This window comes from Pristiophorus japonicus, chromosome 23, assembly GCF_044704955.1.
Source record: "Pristiophorus japonicus isolate sPriJap1 chromosome 23, sPriJap1.hap1, whole genome shotgun sequence".
Lineage (NCBI taxonomy): Eukaryota > Metazoa > Chordata > Chondrichthyes > Pristiophoridae > Pristiophorus > Pristiophorus japonicus.
This window is the reverse complement of record NC_091999.1, coordinates 23,731,476-23,742,844: the sequence shown is the minus strand read 5'-3', so window position 1 is coordinate 23,742,844 and position 11,369 is coordinate 23,731,476. Positions and strand designations below refer to the sequence as shown.

At 43.3% G+C, this 11,369-nt stretch overlaps 2 non-coding genes across 2 annotated transcripts; both read left to right on the top strand.

Moving 5' to 3' along the window:
- The first annotated feature begins 4,845 nt into the window (after window positions 1-4,845).
- trnal-uaa (transfer RNA leucine (anticodon UAA)) lies at window positions 4,846-4,928 on the top strand. The gene has a single exon. It is a non-coding gene; the product is annotated as a tRNA-Leu (tRNA).
- A 3,326-nt stretch (window positions 4,929-8,254) lies between these two features.
- trnal-uaa (transfer RNA leucine (anticodon UAA)) lies at window positions 8,255-8,321 on the top strand. Its single transcript has one exon. It is a non-coding gene; the product is annotated as a tRNA-Leu (tRNA).
- The last annotated feature ends 3,048 nt before the right edge of the window (window positions 8,322-11,369 follow it).

Genomic DNA, 11,369 nt, shown 5'->3' with positions numbered 1-11,369 from the left:
TGGGAGATTGCTGTGCACTAAATGATTGCTGCACGTTGTACATTACAACTGTGACCACATTTCACAACTTAATTCATTGGCTGGCAAGCGATTTGGTTCAGACTAAGGTCGCTGAAGGCGCTTTTTCAAGGCAAGTTTGTAATCACAAGAATATACAAACTGCATGATTGGAAATTAGGAATAGTTCGGTGCTTTTTACTAATTTCAATAGAAGTCCTGACTGAGATCAGCGCTCAGAATGGTCTGTAACCTCTCGGGATTGTGCTTCTTACCCTGAGATCTGGTGAAGTTACGGCTTTGCGTGACCACTTCATGAGTGACCTAGCAGGTGTAGACCGAGCCGGTGAACCATTCCTCGGTGGGGACTGTCAGCCGACTGGCCGCCGAGAAGTTCCCGTTCACCTCAAAGACGGGAGAGGTGACGGAGCCCGAATCCAGGAGTTGTCCACTCTCCAGCCAATTCACGGTCAGTGATTTTGGCCGGAAATCGATGATTGAACACACGGCGCTTGCATATCTGCTGCTGGTGATTTGTTCAGTAGAACTCAGCGTGAGGAGAACAGTTGGAGGAATGATGTCGCGTTCAGGATCTTCAAGAGAAGACAAATTATTGACATTGCTTGCAAAATCAATCATTAAGAAATGCAAAGTGTCCTTATATTTTAACAGGTTCCTCGCTGTCAGACTAACACTAACCTGGCATTTACAGAGAGCAGAACTGTGCACAGTCTTCTCAGTGTAATCTGCAGACCAGAACGTTACACAGTATTCCAAGAGTGATTAGGAGACCAGAACTGTAAACAATATTCTTGGTATGATATGGAGACCTGAACTGTGGACAGTATTCTAAATGTGATATGGAAACCAGTACTGTGCATAATATTCTAAGTATGATAGAGAGACAAGAATTATACACAGTATTTTAATTGTGATATGGGAGACCAGAACGGTGCACAGTATTTTAAGTGCGATAGGGAGACCAGAACTATACACAGTACTCTAAGTGTGATCTGGAGAACAGAACTGTACACATCATTCTAAGTGTAATATGGAGACCAGAACTGTACACAGCACTCTAAGTGTCGTCTAACCAAATTTCTGTACAAGTTGAACATACCTTCTCATCTTATCACAGTTTGCCCTGTATCCCACATCACTAACCTGGCATTGTGATGGCCCAGACCGACACACCACGTCAAACCTCGCAGTAGATGGTGCTACTGCACACCTCTGACTCGGTGATGGTTAACCGGCTCTTTATCTTTCTTCCAGGAAAGGCTGGTGATTTTATCTTTCTTCCAGGAAAATCTGGTGATTTTGGGGGAGTAGTCCATCGCCAAACAGCGAAGCAGTTTCTCCCTACTCAGCGCACTATGATCTGGGCTCTATTCCATCCTATTGAATGGACGTCTCTTGAGTTTCCTCCTTCCTCCCACTCAATAAATAATCCGAATTAAATACCATTCCAAAATCCGGTTAATTGGAAGTTTCTCCTTAAAACGGTCCATTTCAATTCCCATTGTTGTTCTTGTTATATAACAATGACCTGGACTTGGTTATAGGGATTCCATCTCGAAGTTCGAAGATGAAGCAAAACCTGGCAACGTAGCCAATAGTGAGCATGATAGTAACAGACTTGAAGAGGAATCAGAGAGACGAGTGAAATGGGCCGGGACATGGCAGTGCAATTTAATGCGGATAATTGAGAAGCGGTATACTTTGGGTGGAACATGGAGAGGCAGTATCATCTAAATAGTATTGTTTTGAGGGGATACAAAAACAAAAATATCTGGATATTGCCCCCGTGTCAATATTACTAAAAATGTTCGTAAATGCTCACTGAAAGCCGATGTGTATGTGTTTGTATGTGGGGTTGGGGTTGAAGCCCAGATTCTCACAGAGACAGAATCCAGGTTCTCACAGGACCAGGATAGCCGAGTGGTTGAGGCGTTGGCCTTAAAATTCAATGGTTTTCCCCGCGTGGGTTCGTACCGCACTCCTGGTATCTCTTTAATTTAACACGGATTTGCTCCCATTCTGATCAATGAGTCCGGATTTTCATCGGTTGAATCAGCAATTTTCTGTAACAATGTGACACTCTGAACCGATAATGAAATGAAATTGTGAAATGTATCTGTGTCGTTCGGTCTCTGCCTCTCTCTCTCTCTTCAGAGAGTTTTGTATGTTTGTGTCTTTGTCTCTCTCAGTCTGACTCACTCTGTCTGTCCCTGGTTCCCTGTTTGTCTCTGTCTCTCAATCTGTCTCTTTCTCACGGTGCCACATCTGTTCCAATGGGATTCTCCCAGACTCTTTGTCTGACTGGCTCTCTCTTTCCCATTATTTCGGTCTGTCCATGTCTTTGCCTGTCTCTGTGAGTCCCTGCCTGTAAGCTGAGAAGTATTTCCTTAATTTTCTGTTTTAGTCTCTATCGCTCTCTCTCTATCTGTCTCTCTCCTTGTCACTGTGTTTATCACTGTCTTTCTCTCACTCTTTCCCTCTCTCTCTTAATAGATCGCACACACACATCACTGTATATGTATATGTTTGAGTCTTTTTCTCACTCAGTCTGCCTCTCCTTCTCAGTCTCACACTTTCTGTCTCTCGTTGTCTCTATCTCGCTGTCTGTCTCTCCATGTTTGTCGGTTTGTCTCTGTCTCTCAATGTGTCTGTCGACTTATTTTCACAGCTCGATAACTGCTTCACCACAACCCGTATTCTCATCCGCATAGTGGTGACTATCCCTGCCTGTTACGTGGGAGAACCGGGTTCAATTCCCCAATAAACAAGCAGCTTTTCCAAAATGTCGAATTTTACTTCTGTTTCTTGGTATAGATTCATATTAAAAAGTTTCAGAGCAATATAGAACAGTAAAGATACAGCAAGAGGAGATTGACTCTTCCAGATTTTTTGCAAACGGAGACTTTTTCAGGATTCTGTGGCCGTCTGCTGCACAGAGATGGATGACTGAGTTTTTTCTGAGCAACATTTAAAGTGCCAGAGACGCACTAGTTGTCGCCGAGTGGTTAACGCGATGTTCTCGAAATACTTTGGGTTTACCCCGCACAGGAACGAATCCTGCCGGCTCTGATTCTCAGCATTTTTCATTCCATTTTACAATTTAACCAGGTTTTTGCAAAACTGATCCTGAGATCGGCGGAAAAACGTCCCACACCTTTCAACACTGAAATCTATTTCTCATTTTTTGCAATATCTCAATATCTGCAATATTCACGATGCATACAGATAGAAAAACGCAACAATCAGCCTAAGTAGCGAAAGTGATTCAGCCTGTCTATCCCTCTATATGTATAAGGCATCTGTGCATGTCCGTTGGTGCATGTATATTTTTGGTTATTGATGTGTGTGTGTCGCTGTGTCTGTCTATCTGTATCTATGTCCCTGTGTGTGTGCAACTGTCTGTGAAAATCATCACCATGAATTTGGTATGTTCTGGAACTCTTAAAAAAGACTTGGGGAAAATAATACGGTTGTGAACTTTGGTATCGGCTTTGGTTCAGTGGCAGCATCCTCGACTGAAAAACGCAAAAGCCAGCCAAAGTAGCGACAGTGACCCTGCCTGCCTATCCATCTATTTGTCTAAGGCAACCTATGTATATCTTGATCTGGGTGTGATTGTACATCAGTCATTGATTGTTGGTATGCAGGTGCAGAAGGCGGTAAAGAAGGCAAATGGCATGTTCGCCTTATGAGCGAGGGGATTTGAGTATAGGAGCAGGGAGGTTTTACTACAATTGTACAACTTGGTGAGGCTACACCTTAAATATTGTGTTCAGTTTTGGTCTCCAAATCTGAGGAAGGACGTTCTTGCTATTGAGGGAACACAGCGAAGGTTCACCAGCATGATTCCCAGAATGGCAGGACTGACATATGACGAGAGACTGGATCAACTGGGCTGGTATCCACTGGAGTTTAGAAGAATGAGAGGGGATCTCATAGAAACATATACAATTCTGACGAGATTGGACAGCTTCGAGGCTGGAAGAATGTTCTCGTTGCTGGGGTGTTCGAGACCAAGGATCACAGTCTAAGAATAAGGTGTAAGCAATTTAGGACCGAGATGAGGAGAAACTTCTTCATTCAGAGAGTGGTTAACCTGTGAAGTTTTCTACCGCAGAATGACGTTGAGGCCAGTTCGTTAGATATTTTCAGAAGGGCCCTTATGGCTAAAGGGATCAAGGGGTATGGAGAGAAAGCAGGAATGGGGTGCTGAGGTTGAACGATGAGCCATGATCTTATTGAATGATGGTGCAGACTAGAAGGGCCAAATGGCATATACCTGCACCTAATTTCTATTTTTCTATGTTGATGCATGTATATCTTTGGTTATTGTGTGTACATGCCTATCTGTATGTATGTCTCTGTGTACGTGCAACTCTTTGTGGAAATCATCACGATGAATTTGGTACGTCCTGGAACTTTTTAAAAAACTTGCGGAAAATAATATGGTTGTGATCTCTGATATCGGTTTTGGTTCAGTGGCTCCATTCTCGACTGAATCAGGAGGTTGTGTGTGTAAGTCCCACTTCTGAGACTTGAACACATCATCTTGGCTGACACTCAAATGCAGTACTTGGGGAATGTTGCATTGTTGAAGCTGTTGACCATCGGCTGAAATTTTAAATTGAAGCTCCATCTGCACCCTCGGGTGGATGTGAAAGTTCCCAGAGCCTTAGTCGAAAAAGAATAGGAGAGTTGCGCCCGTGTCAATATAGCGAAAAATGTTCGTAAATGCTCCCTGAAATCCTTTGTGTCTGTGTGTCGCTGTGGGCGTGGAGCTGAAGCTCAGATTCTCACAGGCAGAGTCCAAGTTCTGACAGGATCAGGACCAGGATGGCCGAGTGGTAAATGCGTTGGACTTAAGATCTAATGGGTTTATACCCGCGTGGGTTTGAACCCCAGTCCTGGTAATTCCTTAATTAAAAGTAGATTTTTCCCATCCTGCTCAGTGATACACGATTCTCAAATGCTGAATCTCCAATTTTCTGGAACGATATGACACTCTGAGTCTATAATGAAATGAAATTGTGAAATGTATCTGTGTCGCTCGGTCTCTGCCACTCTCTCTCTTTAGAGAGCTGTGTTTGTGTTTGTGTGTTTGAGTCTTTGTCTCTCTCAGTCTGCCTCTCTCTGACACACTCTGTCTGTCCCTGTTTCTCTGTTTGTCTCTGTCTCTCAATCTGTCTCTTTCTCACGGTGTCTCGTTCTGTTGCAAAGGGATTCTCTCAGACTCTCTGTCTGACTGTCTCTCTCTGTCCCATTATCTCTGTCTGTCCATGTCTTTGCCTGTCTCTGTTAGTCCCTGACTCTAACCTGATAAGTATTTCCATTATTTTCTGTTTTTGTCTCTGATAATCTCTCTCTCTATCTGTCTTTCTCTCTATTTGTCTCCCTCTTTGTCTCTCTCTTTGTCCCTGTCCTTTTCTCTGTCATTCCATCGTTATTTGCCTCCCTGTCTTTAAGGAGCACGCAAATGCATCTCTGTGTATGTATGTGTTTGAGTCTTTTTTCATTCAGTCTGGTCCTCCCTTTCAGACTCAATGTTTATGTCTCTCTTTGTCTCTATCTCACTGTCTGTCTCTCCCTGTTTCCCTGTTTGTCTCTGGTTCTCAATGTGTCTGTCTCTTTCTCACCGTGTCCAGTTCTGTTCGAATGGGATTCTCTCAATCTCTCTGTCTGACTGTCTCACTCTTTCCCATCATCTCTGTCTGTCTATGTTTCTGTCTGTCTGTCTCTCTTTGCCTGTCGCTGGTAGTTCCTGTCTCTCACCTGCTGAGTATTTCCATCATTTTCTGTTTATATCTTTGTCTCTCTCTTTATCTGTCGCTCTCTCTCTATCTGTCTCTCACCTTGTCACTGTCTTTATCACTATCTTTCTCTCACTCTTTCCCTCTCTCTTTTTATAGATCACAAACACGCATCTCTCGTTATATTTAGGTGTTTGAGTCTTTTTCTCGCTGACTCTGACTGACTTTTCAGTCTCACGCTTTCTGTCTCTCGTTGTCTCTCTCTCGCTGTCTGCCTATCCCTGTTTATCGGTTTGTCTCTGTCGAGCAATGTTTCTGTCGACTTCGGTTCACAGCTAGATTACTGCTCGGATGCAATCCGTTCTCTCGTCCGTGTCGTGCCGATTATGCCCCCCTTTTCCGCGGGAGAACCAGGTTCAATTCCCCGACGGAAAAGCAGCTTTTTCTAAATGTCGAATTTTACTTCTGTTTCTTGGTATAGATTTTATTAAAAAGTTCCACAGCAATATAGAACAGTAAAAATACAGCAAGAGGAGATTGCCTCTTACAGATCTTTTGCAAACGGAGACTTTTTCAGGATTCTGTGGCCGTCTGTTGCAGAGATGGATGACTGAGTTTTTTCTGAGTAACATTTAAAGGGCCAGAGAAGCAGTAGTTGTTGCCGAGTGGTTAAAGCGATGGTCCAGAAATCCTTTCGGTTTTCTGCGTGTAGTTTCGAATCCTGCCGAGTACAATTCACAGCATTTTTCATTCCATTTTACAATTTAACCAGGTTTTTGCAAAACGGATCCTGAGATCGGCAGAATAGCGTCCCACACATTTCAACACTGACATCTATTTCTCATTTTTATTCATCTGCAATATTCATGATTCATACGGATAGAAAAACGCAAAAATTAACCAAAGTAGCGACAGTGATTTAGTCTGTCTATCCGTCTATATGTCAAAATCATGTCTGTTGGTGCATGTATATGTTTGGTTATGTGTGTGGGTGTGTGTGTCTCTGAGTCTTTCTATCTGTATATATGTCTCTGTGTATGTGCAACTGTCTGTGGAAATCATCACCATGAATTTGGTAAGTGCTGGAACATTTTTAAAAAGACTTGGGGAAAATAATACGGTTGTGAACTTTGGTATCGTCTTTGGTTCAGTGGCAGTATCCTCGACTGAAAAACGCAAAAGACAGCCAAAGTTGCGACAGTGAGCCTGCCTGTCTATCCATCTACTTGTCGAAGGCAATCTTTGTATATCTTGATCTGGGTGCCATGGTACATCAGTCATTGATTGTTGGTATGCAGGTGCAGCAGATGGTGAAGAAGGCAAATGGCATGTTCCCCTTCATAGCTAGGGGATTTGAGTATAGGAGCAGGGAGATCTTACTGCATTTGTACAGGGCCTCCGTGAGGCCACAACTGGAATACTGTGTTCAGTTTTGGTCTCCGAATCTGAGGAAGGACGTCCTTGTTATTGAGGGAGTACAGCGTAAGTTCACCAGCATGATTCCCGGGATGGCAGGACTGACATATGAGGAGAGACTGGATGAACTGGGCTGGTATCCACAGGAGTTTAGCAGAATGAGAGGAGATCAGAAGAAACATGAAAAATTATGACGAGATTGGACAGCTTAGAGGCTGGAAGAATGTTCTCGCTGCTGGGGAGTTCGAGACCAAGGATCACAGTCTAAGAGTAAGGGGTAAGCCATTTAGAAACCGAGATGAAGAGAAACGTCTTCAGTGAGAGAGTGGATAACCTCTGAAATTTTCCACTGCAGAAAGTCGTTGAGGCCAGTTCATTAGATATATTCAAAAGGGAGTTAGGTATTGCCCTTACGGCTAAAGGGATGAAGGGGTATAGAGGGGAAGCAGGAAAAGGGTACTGAGGTTGAATGATCAGCCATGATGTTATTGAATGGTAGTGCAGGCTCGAAGGGCCGAATGGCATATTCCTGCACCTAATTTCTATGTTTCTATGTTGAAGCGTGTATATTTTTGGTTATTGTGTGTGCGTGTGTCTGTGCATGTCTATCTGTATGTATGTCTCTGTGTATATGCAACTGTCTGTGGAAATCATCACCATGAATTTGGTACGTCCCGGAACTTTTTAAAAAACTTGGGGAAAATAATACAGTTGTGAACGTTGGTATCGGTTTTGGTTCAGTGGTTCCACTCTCGACTGAATCAGGAGGTTTTGTGTGGAAGTCCCACTCCTGAGACTTGAACCCATAATCTTGGCTGACACTCAAATGCAGTACTTGGGGAATGTTGCATTGTTGAAGCTGTTGACCATCGGCTGAAATTTTCAATTGAAGCTCCATCTGCACCCTCGGGTAGATGTGCAAGTTCCCAGAGCCTTCGTCGAAAAATAATAGGAGAGTTGCGCCCGTGTCAATGTAACGAAAAATGTTTGTAAATGCTCCCTGAAATCCGATATGTCTGGAGCTGAATCCCAGATTCTCACAGAGGCTGAGTCCAACCTCTGACAGGATTAGGACCAGGATGGCCGAGTGGTAAAGGCGTTAGACTTAAAATCTAATGTGTTCGAACCCCACTCCTGGTAATTCCTTAATTAAACAGATATTTTTCTCATCCTGCTCAGTGATTCCCAATTTTCATCTGCTGAATCTCTAGTTTTCTGTAACTATGTGACACTCTGAGCAGATAATGAAATGAAATTGTGAAATGTCTCTGCCGCTCTCTCTCTTTCGAGAGCTGTGCATGTGTTTGTGTGTTTGAGTCTTTGTCTCTCTCTGACCCACTCTGTCTGTCGCTGTCTCTCAATCTGTCTCTTTCTCACGGTATCTAGTACTGTTGCAATGGGATTCTCTCAGACTCTCTGTCTGACTGTCTCTCTGTGTCCCATTATCTCTGTCTGTCCATGTCTTTGCCTGTCTCTGTTAGTCCCTGTCTCTAACCTGATAAGTATTTCCATTATTTTCTGTGTTTCTCTCTATGTCTCTCTCTCTCTGTCTGTCTTTCTCTCTATCTGTCGCCCTCTTTTTCACTCTCATTGTCCCTGTCATTTTCTCTGTCATTCCATCACTATTTGCCCCCCCTCTCTTTTTGGAGCACGCAAATACATCTCTGTGTATGTATGTGTTTGAGTCTTTTTCTCATTCAGTCTGATCCTCCCTTTCAGTCTCAAACTTTCTGTCTCTCTTTGTCTCTATCTCGCTGTCTGTCTCTCCCTGTTTCCCTGTTTGTCTCTGGTTCTGAATCTGTCTGTCTCTTTCTCACGGTGTCCAGTTCTGTTCGAAAGGGATTCACTCAGTCTCTCTGTCTGACTGTCTCACTCTTTCCCATCATCTCTGTCTGTCTATGTTTCTGCCTATCTGTCTCTCTTTGCCTGTCGCTGGTCGTTGCTACCTCTAACCTGCTGAGTATTTCCATCATTTTCTGTTTATATCTGTCTCTCTCTCTATCTGTCGCTCTCTCTCTATCTGTCTCTCTCCTTGTCACTGTCTTTCTCTCACTCTTTCCCTCTCTCTCTTTATAGATCACACACACATCTCTGTATATGTAGGTGTTTGAGTCTTTTTCTCACTGAGTCTGCCTCACTTTTCAGTCTCACCCTTTCTGTCTCGCGTTGTCTCTCTCTCTCGCTGTCTGTCGATCTCTGTTTGCCGGTTTGTCTCTGTCGATCAATGTGTCTGTCGACTTCTGTTGACAGCTCGATTACTGCTCTAACGCAACCCATATCCTCGTCCGTATAGTGGTGATTTTCCCCGCTTGTTATGCTGGAGAACCGGGTTCCATTTCCCGACGGCGCAGCAGTTTTTTCAAAATGTCGAATTTTACTTCTGTTTTTTGGTACAGATTTTATTAAAAAGATCCAGAGCAATATAGAACAGTAAAAACACAGCAAGAGGAGATTGCCTCTTCAGATTTTTTGCAAACGGAGACATTTCAGGATTCTGTGGCCGTCTGCTGCACAGAGATGGACGACTGAGTTTTTTCTGAGTAACATTTAAAGTGCCAGAGACGCAGTAATTGTGGCCGAGTGGTTAAAGCGATGGACTAGAAATAGTTTGGGTTTTCTGCGCGTAGGTTAGAATCCTGCCGACTACGATTCTCAGCATTCTTCATTCCATTTTACAATTTAACCAGGTTTTGGCAAAAATGATCCGGAGATGGATGGAATAACGTCCCACACCTTTCAACATTGACATTTTTTTCACATTTCTATTAGTCTGCAATATTCACGATACATACGGATAGAAAAATGCAAATATCACCCAATGTAGTGACTCAGCCTGTCTATCCTTCGATATGTCTAAGGCATCTGTGCATGTCAGTTGGTGCATGTATATTTTTGGTTATGTGTGTGTGTGTGTGTGTGTTTGTGTCTGTGTCTGTCTATCTGTATATATGTATCTGTGTATGTGCAACTGTCTGTGGAAATCATCACCATGAATTTGGTATGTCCTGAAACTTGTTCAAAAGACTTGGAGAAAATAATACGTTTGTGAACTTTTGTATCAGCTCTGATTCAGTGGCAGCATTCTCGACGGAAAAACGCAAAGGCCAGCCAAAGTACCGACAGTGACCCTGCCTGTCTATCCGTCTATTTGTCTAAGGCACTCTGTGTATATCTTGATCTTGGTGTCATGCTACATCTGTCATTGAAAGTGGGCATGCAAGTGCAACAGGCGGTGAAGAAGGCAAATGGCATGTTCGCCTTCATAGCTTGGGGATTTGAATATAGGAGCAGGGAAGTCTTCCTGCAGTTGTACACGTTAAATATTTTGTTAGTTTTGGTCTCCAAATCTGAGGAAGGACGTCCTTGCTATTAATGGAGCGCTGCGAATGTTCACCAGCTTGATTCCAGGGATGGCAGGACTGACATATTAGGATAGACTGGATCAACTCTGCTGGTATCCACTGGAGTTTAGAAGAATGAGAGGGGATCTCATAGAAACATATAAAATTCTGACGAGATTGGACAAGTGAGAGGCCGGAAGAATGTTTCTGTTGCTGGGGAGTTCGAGAACAAGGGGTCACAGTCTAAGAATAAGCGGTAAGCCATTTAGAACCAAGATGAGGAGAAACAGCTTCATTCAGAGAGTGGTTAACCTGTGGAATTCTCTACCGCAGAAAGTTGTTGAAGCCAGTTCGTTAGATATATTGAAGAGTGAGTCAGATATGGCCCTTTCGGCTCAAGGGATCAAGGGATATGGAGAGAAAGGAGGATATAGGTACTGAGGTTGAAAGATCAGCCATGATCTTATTGAATGGTGGTGCAGGCTCGAAGGGCCAACGGCTTACTCCTGCAACTAATTTATATGTTTCTATGATTCTATGTTAATGCGTGTATATTTTTGGTTATTTTATGTGTGTGTGTGTCTGTGTATGTCTATCTGTATCTATGTCTCTGTGTATGTGCAACTCTCTATGGAAATCATCACCAAGAATTTGGTATGTCCTGGAACATTTAAAAAAACTTGGGGAAAATAATACGGTTCTGATCTTTGGTATCGGCTTTGTTTCAGTGGCTCCATTCAAAAGGTCGTGTGTGTAAGTCCCTCTCCTGAGACTTGAGCGCATCATCTTGGCTGACAGTCAAATGCAGTACTTAGGGAATTTTGCATTGTTGAAGCTGTTGACCATC